Source organism: Gopherus evgoodei, chromosome 11, assembly GCF_007399415.2.
Source record: "Gopherus evgoodei ecotype Sinaloan lineage chromosome 11, rGopEvg1_v1.p, whole genome shotgun sequence".
In the NCBI taxonomy this organism is placed as follows: domain Eukaryota; kingdom Metazoa; phylum Chordata; order Testudines; family Testudinidae; genus Gopherus; species Gopherus evgoodei.
This window is the reverse complement of record NC_044332.1, coordinates 3,848,655-3,865,259: the sequence shown is the minus strand read 5'-3', so window position 1 is coordinate 3,865,259 and position 16,605 is coordinate 3,848,655. Positions and strand designations below refer to the sequence as shown.

Genomic DNA, 16,605 nt, shown 5'->3' with positions numbered 1-16,605 from the left:
CAGGGGAGGGGTGAGTGTGGCAGTGACATCACAAGGGCCTTTGGCAGGACCTCAGCCTATTGGACAAAGGTGGTGGGGAGGCGATGATCTCACAGAGAGATCTTGACATCAACCAGGCAGGACAGGGGTGCAGGACAGGGGCAACCTTGGAGATCCCTGTGGCTTTGCTTTAGCACGTCTTCATCTCGAGGTCTCTCCTTGAGGACCGAGAGAATTGACTTTCATGAAAGTGTGTCCCTTCCCCCAACAGAGAGGTTGGTCCAAGATAAGATCTTATCTCACCCACCTTGTGAGTTCATGGTAGTTTCACTAAATTGTTTTTAAAAAAAAACCTGAAAAAAAAATCACAATGTTTAATTTTTTTGGTTTGAAATGAATTTAAAAAATTTCTTTAGTCTTATTTTTAAAAAATTATTTAGAATGGTCATAGATAAAATAAATGTTTCATTCGACCCAGCATAAAATTTCTCTCGACATAGAGTCAAAATCTTTTAAACATTTCATGTGGTGTTGGACTTGCAATGAATTTTTTTTTTGACTTTTCAAATTGCCACCAACAAAACCAAACCACCATTATTCACCCAGTTCTGCTAAGTGCTAAGTGCTCCCATCATCAGATGCAAAAAGATTCATCTCAGTAGGCAACGCTGGTGGAAAACATGGCTTTAGTTTTTATTGGAGATGTCAACACAGGGTCAGTTAAGTCTCTTTAGGAAGTTTTGCAGCTTACAGACCCTGGTATGAGCTAGGGAGGCCATTGATGTTCATGGGACTGATCCCCACCGGTTAGATGTTGACTTCAATGGAGGCAAGGCCAATTTACATAAGCAAGGATCTGGCTCTGTGTCTTTTCGTCAGAAATAGGCAAAAAGACCCTTTTCTTCCTGTTTTAAAGAAGGGCCCTGATCTTTGCCAGGAGAGTGAGGATGGCGGCCCAAGGGGTCTCCCACGCTGCCGCACAAACCAGGCAGTCACGGTGCCTGTACCAAGGAGTGTGGTGTCATTCGCCTACATTGCTTGGCACTCAGAGGAGGCTTCTGTCCCTTCGAAGAGCTTTGGCTCTGTACTGCCCCCTCTACCTCAAACCCATGTATTTGTTAGACAACCTGGCCCTTAACAGATGGCTTCTGCCTATCTACTGTGCACAGCCTCACATTTGAGTTGCTCTAACATTTTCAGACCAAGGTTCTTCAAACAGTCGGCAGACATTTGCTGGCTTTTACAGCACCCTAGGGAGGTGGATTTTAAATTAGACCCATTTTCCATCTAGGCAAGCTGAGACAGAAAGGTTAAGAGCTAAACACATTTGCCTGGGGAAGTATGGGAGAGCAAAGGTGTCATAACCTAGTCCCAGATTTGGACCTTAGCATCCAAAATATGGGGGTTAGCATGAAAACCTCCAAGCTTAGTTACCAGCTTGGACCTGGTATTGCTGCCACCACCCAAAAAATTAGAGTGTTTTGGGGCACTCTGGTCCCCCCAAACCTTCCCTGGGGACCCCAAGACCCAAATCCCTTGAGTCTCACAACAAAGGGAAATAAACCTTTTCCCTTCCCCCCCCTCCAGGTGTTCCTGGAGAGATACACAGAAGCAACCTCCGTGAATCTAAGCAGAGGGATTCCACCCTCTCTAATTACAGTCCTGGAATAAAAAGCACTTTCCTCTTCACCCAGAGGGTATGCAAAATCAGGCTAGTGCATCTAACACACACAGACCTCCCCCTGACTTTTTCCTCTCACCAATTCCCTGGTGAGCTGCAGACCCAATTCCCTGAAGTTCCCCACTAAAGAAAAACTCCAACAGGTCTTAAAAGAAAGCTTTATAGAAAAAGAAAGAAAAATACATACAAATGGTCTTTTTGTATTAAGGTGACAAATACAGGGTCAATTGCTTAAAAGAAAGATGAATAAACAGCCTTATTCAAAAAGAATACAATTCAAAGCACTTCAGCAATTATAGACATGTAAATAGAAAAGAACATATAAACCCTTATCTGATCTTTGGTACTCACAACTGGGAAACAGAAGATTAGAAAGCAGGAAATAGAAAAACTTCTCATCCGAGAGAGCATACAGGCAGAAGACAAAAAACTCAGACACAAAATTCCCTCCACCCAGAGTTGAAAAAAATCCTGTTTCCTGATTGGTCCTCTGGTCAGGTGGTTCAGATTACTTCTTTCCAGGTGAAAGAGACATTAACCCTTAGCTATCTGTTTATGACACGCCCCCCAAATTGCACTGTGCAAGCCTCACATTTGAGTTGCTCTAACATTTTCAGACCACGGTTCTTCAAACAGTCGGCAGACATTTGCTGGCTTTTACAGCACCCTAGGGAGGTGGATTTTAAATTAGACCCATTTTCCATCTAGGCAAGCTGAGACGGAAAGGTTAAGAGCTAAACACATTTGCCTGGGGAAGTATGGGAGAGCAAAGGCCTCTGCCCCCACCTTTACACCTCTGGGCCAGGTGTGCAGGAGTAAACACGCATCTCTCACTTTCCTAGAGCAGGTAGAGAGGGCGAGCGGGCATGGCCTTGGTGCCACCCCCACCCACTAGCCAGCAGAGCCCTGCCAGTTTGGGGGTGGGGCAGGTTTGCTGGCATGGGCTAAGAGCAAGAAAAAGCAGTTGTAGCTCAGAAGCATCTGAGCACCTCCCTGGGGCTACTCCTGGGACAGCGCTGCTTATATATAATCAGGGCTGTGCTTAGGGCCCACGCGAGCCTTAAGTGACTTGCCCAAGGTCATACAAATCAGTGTTGGGGAGATTGCAGTATTTCTGTTACAGCAGCACCCAAGAGGGGCTAGGCACTGTATAGCTGGATTAGAACTCAAGACTCCTAATTCCCCCCTGCCATCACATTTCCTCCAGCTAGACAGCTGCAAAACCAAAGCTTGCTAATGCCACCAATATTGACGAATTGAGCAAGAACCATTGTTCTCATTTCTCTTCCCCTCCCCCTTCCCAGCTACACCCTGCTGATGGGCATTGGTGTAGTACCGGGCTGTTAGTGGGTAATACCAGTTCACTACCCTGTTTGTTACATTGCTTTTGATGGGGAAGGGGATGTTTTAATTCTCTCTCATCCTCTCTCCCGCCGCAGCCCTTTCCAACCGAATCTCGACACCAATCTTTCACACAGATCATCGAGATGAAGGTTAACATTAGTTGAGGTGCATGCTATGGCTTTCTCAAGGAGCTGTCCCATCTCTGTCGCTTCCAGGTTCTTTCTTCACCCAGCTGGTATGTTTTCAGACTGCCACGATCAAGCTGGAGATTTGGGACACTGCAGGACAACGGAAGTACCATAGTGTGTGCCACCTTTATTCCAGGGGGGCGAATGCTGCCTTTCTTCTTCGAGTGATTGCTCACATCCATTCCAGGTAGGTGTGCGCGCCGCGCGTGCACGTTCGTCGGAAACTTTTTTTACCCTAGCAACTCCAGTGGGCCGGCAGGTCGCCCCCTAGAGTGGCGCCGCCATGGCGCTCTATATATACCCCTGCCGGCCCGCCTGCTCCTCAGTTCCTTCTTACCGCCGTGTCGGTCGTTGGAACTGTGGAGCGCGGCTTAGCTGTCCTCCACGTCCCTAGCTCTCCTAGTTCTCTATCGTTTATCTATCGTTCATCTCTAGTCCATTATAGTTGTTAATTAGTTTGTTAAGTAGATAGTTTAGTTAAATAGTTGTTAAGTAGTTCTTCGCCGGGGGCTTAGCCCTTCCCGGCACCCGGCGCCAGGCTCATGCCTGTTTCGCCGGGCTTCAAGCAGTGCGCGGCCTGCAAGAAGCCCATGCCTACCAGCGATCCCCACGAAGCGTGCCTGAAGTGCCTCGGGGAATCGCACAGATCCGACAAGTGCCGCATCTGTAAGGCTTTTAAGCTGAGGACAAAGAAGGAGAGGGATCAGAGGCTCCGAACTCTCCTAATGGAGGCGGCACTTGACCCGTCGGCTTCGCAGGCCGTGGTATCGGCACCGGCACCGGATCGCTCCGGCACCGAGAAGACTCCTCGGCACCGACCTTCTCCGGCACTGGAATCAGAGCCAAGGCCGTCGAAGTCTGATACTCCGGCCCGGCAGACCCGGCTTGAGCGCCCGGCCTCGACATCGGCCGCAGCGCCGCCGGCACTGTCAGCACCGTTGACTCCGGGCCCGGCGGGTCCGTTGAGTCCGGTGCCGCCGAGCTCCCCCATGAGATCTGGGGTTGAGGTAGTGGTCCCATCCTCACCGGAGACCTTCGCCTCGGCTCGGGACCTTATTGCCCTGACTGAGCCCACTCGGCTGCCACCCCCGGTACCTCCGGTGCGGGTTGTGTCCAGAGGCAAGCCCATGATGTCGGCGCCGCCCAGAGACAGTCGTTCGCCATCCAGGTCCCGACGTCTTGGGCGCTCCAGATCCCGACGCCGCTCGCAGTCCCGGCACCGTTCCCCTCAGCGGTACCGGTCGCACTCGCGGCAACGGTCGGCATCGAGGCGGTCGCGGTCAGGCTCCAGTCGGCGACACCGGCACCGCGACTCCAGGAGCAGGTCCTGACGCTACTCGCCGCACCGGTCGACCTCCCGGCACCGAGCTGGTGGCAGGTCCCGGTCTCGGTCGACCTCCCGGCGCCGAGCTGGTGGTAGGTCCCGGTCGACCTCCCGGCACCGAGCTGGTGGCAGGTCCCGGTACCGAAGCGGCACCCGGTACCGATCAGGATCCCGGCACCGTGACAGATCCCGGTCCCGATCCCGGTCCCGGCACCGATATGACTCCCGGCACCGGTCCCCGGCACCGAGACGATTCTCCGTGCCGGCCCGCGCAGACCCTTACCATCCGGGGTCGGCCCCACCGTGGCCCTCGAGACAGCCGTCCGTATCCTCCCAGACGGACAGCGGATATGCGCTGGGCACCGACCGGCAGGCGGCGCTGTTCGGGGATCCGCCGCTGCAAGACCAAGGCCCACAACAGTGGGGGTTCTGGACACCCTGGGCATACCATCAGGCCCAGGGCCCCCAGCAGCTCCCTGCTAGACCGGCGACTGCGGAACGTAGGGCCCCTGAAGCCTCCTTGTCTCGCCCCCCTCCCTCCCCGGAAGGGGAGGAAGGGTCCAAACAGCAGGACTCCACTGTGGCTCCGGAGGCAGAGGCGAGGGCTGAGGAAGACCCTCAGTTGGACACTCTCGTGCCTGGGGTCTCATCATCCTCCTCCCCGGATGAGGCGGTGGCGGGTACCTCCTCCAACAGTCCCCCCCCGCTGGATCTCAGGGCGCACCAGGACCTCCTCAGGCGATTGGCTCAAAATCTGAGTCTGCAGGCAGAGGAGGTCTCGGAGATAGAGGATCCAATTGTCACCATCCTCTCTTCTGATGCTCCCACCAGGGTCGCCCTGCCCTTCATACGGACCATCCAGGCCAACGCCAATACTATCTGGCAGTCCCCGGCCTCCATCCCTCCGACAGCGAAAGGAGTCGAGAGAAAGTACATGGCCCCTTCTAGGGGATACGAATATCTACATGTTCACCCGACTCCCGGTTCACTGGTGGTGCAATCGGTGAACGATAGGGAGCGTCACGGCCAGGAGGCTCCGGCCCCCAAGTCCAGAGAGGCCAGGCGGATGGACCTCCTTGGCCGTAAGGTGTATTCGGCTGGGGCGCTGCAGCTCAGGGTCTCTAACCAGCAGGCCCTGCTGAGCAGATACGCCTTTAACTCCTGGGTGGCAGTGGACAAATTTAAGGAGCTGCTGCCACAGGATGCTCGCCAAGAGTTTACGGCCATCTTGGACGAAGGCAAGAAGGTCGCACGCACGGCCTTACAAGCCTCCTTGGACGCTGCGGACTCGGCTGCCCGTACCCTCGCGTCAGGAGTTACGATGCGTCGCATCTCCTGGCTGCAGGTTTCCGGCCTTCCGCCGGAGCTCCAGCACACTATACAGGACCTTCCTTTCGAAGGCCAGGGCCTGTTTTCCAATAAGACAGACCCCAGACTCAAGAGTCTAAAAGACAACAGGGTCATCATGCGGTCCCTCGGGATGCACACCCCCGTGACGCAGCGTAGACCCTTTAGGTCGCAACAACAGCAACAACGTAGGCCGTTTTCCCAGTTCCGCCAGCGGCAGGACCTTTACAGGCGCCGCGGCAGGAACGGCAGGCGCAGGCAGTCTGGGAACCAAGGGGGGCAGAACCAAGGCTCCTCAAAACCCCCGCCTGGTCCTAAGCCTTCATTTTGAAGGTGCGCCCGAGGGCGCGGTAACAGTTTCCCCTATGGATCCTTCCCCCCCGTTTTCAAACCGCCTTTCGTTTTTCCTTCCGGCGTGGTCCCAAATAACATCGGACCGCTGGGTCTTAAGCATGGTGCAGACGGGATACCGCCTGCAGTTTGTTTCGTTTCCTCCTTCCCGCCCTCCTTCCTCGTCCCTCTTCAGGGACCCCTCTCACGAGCAATTCCTTCGGCAGGAGGTGCAGACGCTCCTCAGCAAAGGAGCTATAGAGGCGGTTCCGGAAAACGAGAAAGGCAAGGGGTTTTATTCCCGCTACTTTCTGATCCCCAAGGCCAAGGGGGGCCTCAGGCCTATCCTCGACCTGCGAGAACTCAACAAATACCTCGTGAAGTTGAAGTTCCGCATGGTATCCTTGGGGACCATTATTCCATCCCTGGATCCGGGAGACTGGTACGCCGCCCTCGACATGCAGGACGCGTATTTCCACATTGCCATTTGGCCGCGCCACAGACGCTTTCTCCGCTTCGTTGTGGGGGCTCTTCATTATCAGTTTGCAGTCCTCCCATTCGGCCTGTCCACGGCCCCGAGGGTGTTTACAAAATGCATGGCAGTTGTCGTGGCGCATCTTCGGCGCAACCGTGTCCACGTGTTCCCTTATCTGGACGACTGGTTGATTCGGGGCACGTCGGAACAGCAGGTCAACAGCCATGTCCGCATGATCACCACCATATTTGCAAGTCTGGGCCTCTTGATAAACACAGACAAGTCCACTCTGCGGCCCACGCAGAAGGTGGAATTTATCGGGGCCGTCCTGGATGCCACTGTGGGCAGGGCCTCGCTGCCTCTGCAACGGTTCCAGACCATGGCGGCGATCATTCAACGTTTGCGGTCAGCCCCATTGACGTCAGTGAGGACATGTCTAGCCCTGTTAGGCCACATGGCGGCGTGCACTTTTGTGACCGACTACGCTCGGCTCCACATGAGGCCTCTCCAGCTGTGGCTTATCAGTCATTACAGACCGGCAAGGCAACCTTTAGACATGTTAGTCACAATCCCCCAGAAGGTCTTAGATTCTCTCGGCTGGTGGTTAGACCAGTCCGTATTATGTGCGGGTCTTCCCTTTCACCCCTCTCAGCCCTCGGTATCCCTGACAACGGATGCCTCAGATCTAGGCTGGGGGGCCCACATAGGGACCCTGCGGACACAGGGCCTGTGGTCCCAGGAGGAGGTGGGGCTCCACATCAACATGCGGGAGTTGAGAGCGGTCCGCCTTGCTTGTCAAGCGTTTTGTCATCAGCTTCAGGGTCGTTGTGTCGCCGTGTTCACGGACAACACGACGACCATGTACTATATCAACAAGCAGGGAGGCACCAGGTCCTCCTCCCTGTGCCACGAGGCGATACGACTCTGGGACTTTTGCGTAGCCCACTCTATTCACCTCAGGGCTTCCTTCCTCCCTGGAGTACGGAACACTCTGGCAGATCGATTGAGCAGATCCTTCCTGTCACATGAGTGGTCCCTTCGCCCGGACGTCGCTCTCTCCATTTTCCGGAGGTGGGGTTATCCCCGGGTGGACCTCTTCGCGTCCAAAGGGAACAGGAAGTGCCAAGCGTTCTGCTCCTTTCAGGGCAGGGAGCCGGGGTCGATAGCGGATGCCTTCCTCATCCAGTGGTCAACCCACCTGTACTATGCATTTCCCCCGTTCCCTCTGGTCCACAAGGTCCTCCTGAAGGTGCGCAGGGACAGGGCTCTCGTGATCATGGTGGCCCCGGCGTGGCCCAGGCAGCACTGGTACACCATGCTGCTGGACTTGGCCATAGCCGACCCAGTTCCCCTGCCCCTTCATCCGGACCTGATTACCCAGGACCACGGGACCCTCTGTCACCCAGACCTGCAGTCGCTGCACCTAGCGGCGTGGCTCCTGCGTGGCTGACTGGTTCCGAGCTGCGCTGCTCTACGCCTGTGAGAGAGGTGCTCTTGAGCAGCAGGAAACCGTCCACAAGAGCCACATATTCGGCGAAATGGAAGCGCTTCTCCTGTTGGTGCGTAGAGAGAAATCTCCGCCCTATGGAAGTTTCGGTATCCGAAATCTTAGACTACGTTTTGTCCCTCAAAGGGCAAGGTCTGGCCTTATCGTCGTTGCGAGTCCACCTAGCAGCTATCTCCACCTTTCACCCGGGTGCAGACGGTCGCTCCGTTTTTTCTCACCCGACGGTGTCGAGATTCCTTAAAGGGCTGGAACGTTTATTCCCTAACGTCCGCCCCCCTGCTCCAACCTGGGATCTTAACCTGGTGTTGTCCCGGCTCATGGGGCCCCCCTTTGAGCCGTTAGCTACTTGCTCCCTGCTCTACCTCTCTTGGAAAACTGCCTTTCTAGTGGCTATCACCTCAGCTAGACAGGTGTCGGAGCTCCGAGCTCTTGTGGTAGACCCCCCATATACGGTCTTCCACAAGGATAAGGTGCAGCTGAGACCACACCCTGCTTTTCTGCCCAAGGTGGTCTCAGCCTTTCACGTCGACCAAGAGATTTTCCTTCCGGTTTTTTTCCCAAAACCTCACTCCTCAGGCAGGGAGCAGCAGCTCCACTCGCTGGATGTCCGTAGGGCTCTCGCGTTCTACATAGAGAGGACTAAGCCCTTCCGAAAATCCCCCCAACTTTTCGTGGCGGTAGCAGATCGTATGAAAGGTCTTCCTATCTCCTCCCAGAGGGTATCCTCTTGGGTTACGTCCTGTATCAGGACCTGTTATGACTTGGCCCATGTCCCTACGGGCCGTGTGACTGCGCATTCCACCAGGGCGCAGGCGTCGTCGCTAGCTTTCCTCGCCCGTGTGCCCATCCAGGAAATCTGTCGGGCAGCGACCTGGTCATCGGTCCACACCTTTGCTTCCCACTACGCCCTGGTCCAGCAGTCGAGGGAGGATGCGGCCTTCGGAACTGCAGTGCTCCGTGCCGCGACTTCTCACTCCGACCCCACCGCCTAGGTATGGCTTGGGAGTCACCTACCTGGAATGGATGTGAGCAATCACTCGAAGAAGAAAAGACGGTTACTCACCTTTGTAACTGTTGTTCTTCGAGATGTGTTGCTCACATCCATTCCACACCCGCCCTCCTTCCCCACTGTCGGAGTAGCCGGCAAGAAGGAACTGAGGAGCGGGCGGGCCGGCAGGGGTATATATAGAGCGCCATGGCGGCGCCACTCTAGGGGGCGACCTGCCGGCCCACTGGAGTTGCTAGGGTAAAAAAAGTTTCCGACGAACGTGCACGCGCGGCACGCACACCTACCTGGAATGGATGTGAGCAACACATCTCGAAGAACAACAGTTACAAAGGTGAGTAACCGTCTTTTCTTGTATATGACATAGCCGGAAAGGGAAGAGCGGTGATGGCTTGTTCCTCTGCCTCTCTCCTCCAGAAGGGTTTGCCTTTAACTTTCTAAAATATCCAGATTGAATCCTGCTAGTGCAGCCACGCCGCTGGTAGGCTGCAATAATTCTTGTGTAAGGTGGCTTCCCAATACATCCCCAGACATTTCAACCAAGACTTCTTTTTCCTGCACACATCACGTAAGGACTACACATCATGGGCAGGTTTATCCTTCCTCTTCTGGTAAAGATGGTTGAAGACATGCAAGGAACTGGTACAGACATTTCACTTACAGTGGACAATAAATGCTCACCTTTTCCCCCTAAAAGCCAAGATTTCTCTATCTACCCCTACCTCCCAGCCCAATCCACCTCACCAGCCAAGTAGGTAACGAGGGAGCATCACTAAGTGCTCTTTGTTCCCCTACCCTCATGTAACCCACACACCTGAGTGTGGCCTTCTGTCCCATCTAGTGGCACTGAGACCACTTGGAGATACAATGAGTCTGTTGTACAATCTTAGCTAGTTGGCTTTTCGCTCATGCAGTAGAGGCTCATGCCCTGAGCTCCAGAGACCCCAGGTTCAATCCCACCTGCTGACAACCAGGGTCTGTTGGCATCACACTCACTCTCAGCTCCCTAGACTTTAAGGATGATCTAGTGACAAAGATTAAGTGCATCTGTTAGTTGGCTTACACTAATATCTGTTTCTGATGGACTGGACTGTTCCAGGGGGATACGTTGCATGATCTCCCACACCGAGGACCATATGCCTCTATTACTGCCATGGTAGTTACAGGAGGAGGAGACCATAGGCTGCTGGCGAGTAACATCTCACAGTAACAGAGCTTTATTGAAGAGGTAGACTAAGCTTCGAAGAATCCTTGCCCAATCACCTCAGCCCATCACCTGTAGGCTGGGTCTATGACCCACTGGAGATCCATGGTGGTTGGGTCATGTCTGATGGAGGAGAAGTCATCCTTGGCTTTGGGGAAGGATGTATATTTAGAGCTGGTTCCATGCTGAGCTGGTTCCATGCGCATAACCCATTTGTTTCTACGGTTTTTAGCCCTCACCTGCCAATCTCCTTTGGGGCATGTGACAGTTCCTGAGTATCTGTTGGTTTATTGTCTGTCTCTCTCTCTCACACACCTTTCCAGGCAACTTTTGCGAGAGCAAAGCTATGGTTGAGGGAATTAGAGAAGGAATTTCTTCCCGATGAGCTCGTGATTATTTTAGTCAGCGATAAGGCAGATCTTGCTGCTCAGCGGGAAGTCACCTTTGAGGTAAAAAGTGTCACTGCAGTAAGATCTCAGCACTTGGCAGATTCTCTCTTTCAAAAACACCACTAGAAGCTGATGCTGCATCACTGACCACCAAGTTCAAGGAATGAGAACTGCATGGGACAAAAGAAGCTCGAGGGTTTAACTCTCGGATTCGTGTCTCCTGTGAGTTTTAACAGGTTCCAGCCAGAGAGCAGCTGCAATGCCTTCAGCTGTGCAACAGAGAAAACAAGCGTGGCCTAAACAGTTCGGCTGCAACCGTGTGACTGGAACAGAAGGAGCGTGAGCTGGGGAAATAAGAAGCTTTAGGGTTTGCAGCAGAAACTGCTGGAATCCAACGGTGGCTCTATCACCGGACACGCTGCTCTTCAGAAAGGTGGGGAACTAAAGTCAGTGTAAAGTAAGAGCTTGTCTGCACGAGCGGGGGGCAGGGTCTAGGGTGCACTTGTGTGTTGTGCATTAACTGGCCCCTAAGGACCTGCTGACACGCACGGAGAGTTCCCTAGTGTGCGTCACTGCAGCACGCACAGGCCTGTTAGTGCACAACACCCTGGAATGTGTCTCGCTCCAGTGCAGACTAATGCACCATGCAGATGAGTTCTAAGCCTTAAGGCTCCCTTGTACATCATTAGTCTGACAGTGCAAGTGCTGGAGCTAACGACGGGGGTACGAGGCCCTAAAGCAGTTTGCAGCATCCAGCTTGGAGATTTATCCCAGAGGCACCTTAGCAAATAGCTGAAGATTTCTGCATGCTCCTCTTCCTACTTCTCAGCCACTAGTCAGACAGGGCGAGTTGCAGTACTCCTGCTACACTCCTCCTGTGTCCATTCCAAGCTTGCTTCTCCAGGTTGGCACCATGCAGCCCTGTCCACACTGGGCAGGGCTCTGTCATACCTGAGGGGTCTAAGCATACAGGGAGGAGCTGTGCCTCCCTGCCAGGCCTAAGGAAAAACTCCAATACGTTGTAAATGGAGCCTTTATTTCCATCACTTTCCAGGACATTTGCCAAGCTGGATGTGATTACCGTGCAGAACACACCTAAGTCTGCTTTGAAATAACCCTGTTTTTGTACCTTCCCCACCCAACTAGGAGGCAGAGGACTTTGCAAAGAGCAAAAGCTTAATCTACATGGAAACGTCAGCAAAATCCAACCACCAAGTGACTGAGGTGTTTATGGCCACAGGTAAGTTCCAAGTGAGAAGCCGCTGGACAGGTAACAGCAGTAGAGAGATGCTGAGGTCTCTGCCAGCTCTTTGCCTTGTGAGCTATAGCACAGCACTGCTTGTCTCCTCCCACTTGCTCAGGGGCATTTAGGGTTGAGTCACTTGACCTGAAGAGTTCCAGGAACTGGAAAGTCTTTACTGTGACTGCAGCAGCGCATTGCCTCTAGGCCTAGACAAGAGGTGACAGGTACACTCTGGCCTGTCAAGCCTCACAGCTGCCAAGAGTGAGTGAGACAGATCCAGAGCAGTGGCTTCCCCATTCCAAACATGGACAGGCTGCCCCACTACTGCCCCCCACCCCAACTTCTGAGACATGCAAACTTCTGGAGTGGTTCTGCCTTTGCTGCCGGGGTGAGGGTGGAACCTGCTGAGCGCTGAATGGGGAGGAGGTTCACCCACCCTTTGGAACACCAGTCACTGGCCCTAGCAATGGGAAAGTGGGAATTTCTCCCCACTCCCCAGATTCCTCACTGTCACTCCCAGAGGATCTCTTCTCTCCAAGACCCATTCCCCTTGGCCCCAGTTACAATCCCCAGACAAAACAAGCCATGTTTCTTTCATCCCTCAGGACAGAGATCAGAGGCCTCACTCAGGCTGGAAAACAAGATCCCTGCATCCTTCTTCCTTAGGGGGTAGAATAAAGCCCTCGAATCAGCTAGGACAGTGGCTCTCAATCTTTCCAGATTTCTGTCCCCCTTTCAGGAGCCTGATTTGTCTTGTGTACTCCAAGTTTCACTTTGCTTAAAAACTTGCAAAATCAAATATACTTGATGCTTGCAAAATCAAATCTACAGATGTGTCGCAGCACATGATTACTAAAAAATTGCTTACTTTCTCTTTTACCATCATTAAATTAGAATATAAATATTGTACTTACATTTCAGTGTATGGTGCACAGAGCAGCATAAACAAGTCATTGTCTGTATAAAATTTTAGTTTGTACTGACTTAGCTAGATGAGCTGATGTACCCCTTGGAAGAGCTCTGCATATCCCTGGTTGAGAACCATGGGGCTAGGCAACAGAGCCAGAGGCTCAGCTAGACTGAGTCAGACTCACTTCATTGGACTGGCCCAGAGAGTCTTTGAGGTTTCTTCTTTCTTCAGAGGACAGACACATCCAGCCCCTTCCCAAGAACCAGTTATGCCCAGAGACAATCCCGAGTTCTCAGTCCTCCCTTCACACAAATGCCGACTACTGCCAAGCCAACAACGACACCGGTTTCATGGGAGGCTAACCAGAGCCAGCAGTTTGGAGACTCTTCTGGCGAGCCGTTTCTTCCCAACATGCAGGCCTGGAACCCTGGCGCTCTGTCCCACCTATCACACTTCACCTCCTGGGCCTCTGATATGTAGCTTACCCCACTGATGTTAGCCAGCTGACCCTGTATTGCCATATGGGGATTCACACTTGGGGTATGCCTCCCGCTTGACCCTGCACTAGTGCACAAATGGCAAACCGCTGCCATTACCTCGGCAGTCCGCGAGATGGCACTAGAGTCTTCTCATGTTTGTTCCTATTAATGAAACCGCTTGGAGAAAGCTCTAGCACAGGGGTCAGCAACCTTTCAGAAGTGCTGTGCCAAGTCTTCAGTTATTCACTAATTTAAGCTTTTACGTGCCAGTAATACATGTTAACGTTTTTAGAAGGTCTTTTTCTATGTCTATAATATAGAACTAATGTTTTATGTAAAGTAAATGAGGATTTAAAACGTTTAAGAAGCTGCATTTAAAATTAAATTAAAATGCAGAGTCCTCCGGACCGGCTGGGACCCAGGCAGTGTGAGTGCCACTGAAAATCAGCTCGTGTTCTGCCTTTGGCACGCATGCCACAGGTTGCCTACCCCTGCTCTAGAATAATAGGATACAACTGCAGCAACAGATTCCACCTAGCTCATATCATGAACCAATAATAAGTATTTACTATCCCATAGATATTCTTGGTCCTTAAGAATGCTAGTAGTTTGAGAGTGGCAATTCATGAGACACCTAGCACCCATCTTATGCCAGTTTCAAGTTAGGGTCTCCTACTTCTAGTTCCTTTTTAAAAGAATTTCACTAAAGCTTATAGAGATGTGATTTGCACATCATCACCACCATTCTATTTGATAACGGGATTTCCTACAGACAACTTGGTGCAATACAACATTTGCTGTCCTGAGATGTTCTTAGGGGGATGTCCATGATGCAGGTGCAGTGGAATCTGTAGATGTTCTAGGATGGGGAATGAAGAGGTGTATGGGAGAGTCCTGAGGGAGGGACCATTCTCCAGGAAGAACGAAGGAGCATGAGGAAAATTGTGAATGGAAGGTTGTTAAATAGTAAGTGCAGGAGTCCTAGGCCAAGAAACGTATGGATATCAAGGTAAAAAAAATAGGGAGTTGATTTAAGTTAAGTTTACATTTTAACTTCATCAACATGATAAATAAGAACCTAAGAATGGCCATACTGGGTCAGACCAAAGGTCCATCTAGCTCAGTATCCAGTCTTCTGACAGTGGCCACTGCTAGATGTCCCAGAGGGTATGAACAGAACAGGTAATCATCAAGTGATCCATCCCCTGTTGCTCATATTTAGATATTTTCAATCTTAATAAATTTAGAGGGACAGATCCCCAGGCCTAGCCAAATAGCACATGAGGGAAGGAGAAAGTGGCTCCTAAGGCTCCTTTTCCTCTCTCTCTTGCTTGTTGTGGGGCAGTCCTTGGCATAAATTGAAAAAGCCCTGGGCTGCTCTAAGTTTCACTACCAGGAACCATTCTGCTGGTTAGGGATCGGGGCGCTCTGGCCACACCCCAGCCCACTGCTGATGGGAGGGGGACACAGCAGGGAAACCCCTAGCTGCTCCGTTAGCGGATGGAAAGTTGCCCCAACAAAGTCAGAGCAGGGTCTGAGTATGTAGCAGAAAATGTTACAATAGCTCAGCAGAGAAGGACCGAGAATTTCTTATTCTGAGTTTCTTCACAGCTCCTGAGTTATTGAAACAGGAACAACAGAAGGAACCAGCCCTTCAGCCTCAGCCATGGAAGAAGTCACGCGTGGATCTGCGAGAGCCAAGCAATCACACTAAGAAGTGTTGCATGAACTAAAGGAAATGGCAGACTGACCTGAGGATACCATCAAGTGCGTTTTTATTTTGTGCAGGAGGAGGAGAAGGAGACTGGCCCTATGTATTGTGAGCAGGCAGCATGGTTCCAGGGGGCAGCTGGTGTGTCAGACTGTGATTATTGCTTTTATTTTTCATTGTCAGTGTTCGATTGAAGAACTGTACGAGAGGAAATATGCCAAATGCCAGGAACCTGAAAAGCACTGCAAGTCTCCTCTCGCTTGTTTGTTCAGTGATATCATTATACAAGAATACAGTGCAAAGTAGCTTCACAAATAAAAACAGCACAAAGGAGGAGTAGTCTCTCTCTCCCCCACTTTCACCTTTGCAAATTCTATAAAACTTTTACAGAGGCTGTTAACATTAAGGTCACCCAATCATTAAATGCAAGACATGGAATAGCCAGAACATGCAGCTCTAGCTTAATATCGCTGTAAGAACTCATTATTGTCATGAGTCTTGTGATTTTTAGGGCATTTCTTAAAGCCCCAGATGCTGGAGTCAAATGATCACTTGGGAAACTTTAAACAACCAACAACTCTTCCAAAACAAACACTTTCTGGCTCTCATGGTTGTGGAGAAAACGGAGAACATGAAACAAGCACACCCTGAAGGTCCAGGAACCATACTGTAAATAAGGAGACCCTGAATGTTATTTAAAAGTCTCATGAATTTTTGGGGGGAGACGGGGGCTGATTTCTCATTGGAGTACCTGGGATTGGCAATACTGCAGTGGTAGAGGTTTAATCAAGAAATAAACCAGGGCCTGATTCTCCTCAACCTTACACAATTGCAACACTAAAGCGAGTGGAGTTACATTGGTGTAAATATGAGAATCAGACCTTCTGACTTAGGCCAGTTCCACACTAGAAACTCCAGCTGGCACAGTGGTCCTGCGTCTACACAAGAAGGGTTTGCCAGGATGCTACCCCAGTAAACTTTCCATTGAAGACTACGCAAAAATCAAATTTTGTCTTGCGCGTGTCAGGTAAACAGTTTACTAACATATCTAACCTTACAACCACATCTGCTCCAACCCCTCAGACAGAGACCAAACACCTACAAAATCTTCACCAAACAAACATTCTCAAAACTACAATACCCGCACGAGGAAATAAGAAAACAGATCAACAGAGCTAGATGTGTACCCAGAAGCCTCGTACTGCAGGACAAGCCCAAGAAAGAAACCAACAGAACTCCACTGGCCATCCCCAGCTAAAATCCCTCCAATGCATCATCAGGGATCTACAACCTATCCTGGACAATGATCCCTATTTTCACAGGCCTTGGGTGGCAGGCCATTCCTTGCCCACAGACAGCCCGCCAACCTGAAGCATATTCTCACCAGTAACTACATCCCGCACCATAGTAACTCTAACTTAGGAACCAATCCATGCAACAAACCTCAATGCCAACTCTGCCCACATATCTACACCAGCGACACCATCA

General features: G+C 51.7%; 1 pseudogene; it reads left to right on the top strand.

Moving 5' to 3' along the window:
* The window catches only part of LOC115659807, an 87,653-nt pseudogene extending 72,090 nt beyond the window's left edge, over positions 1–15,563 (top strand).
* Positions 15,564–16,605: the final 1,042 nt, after the last annotated feature.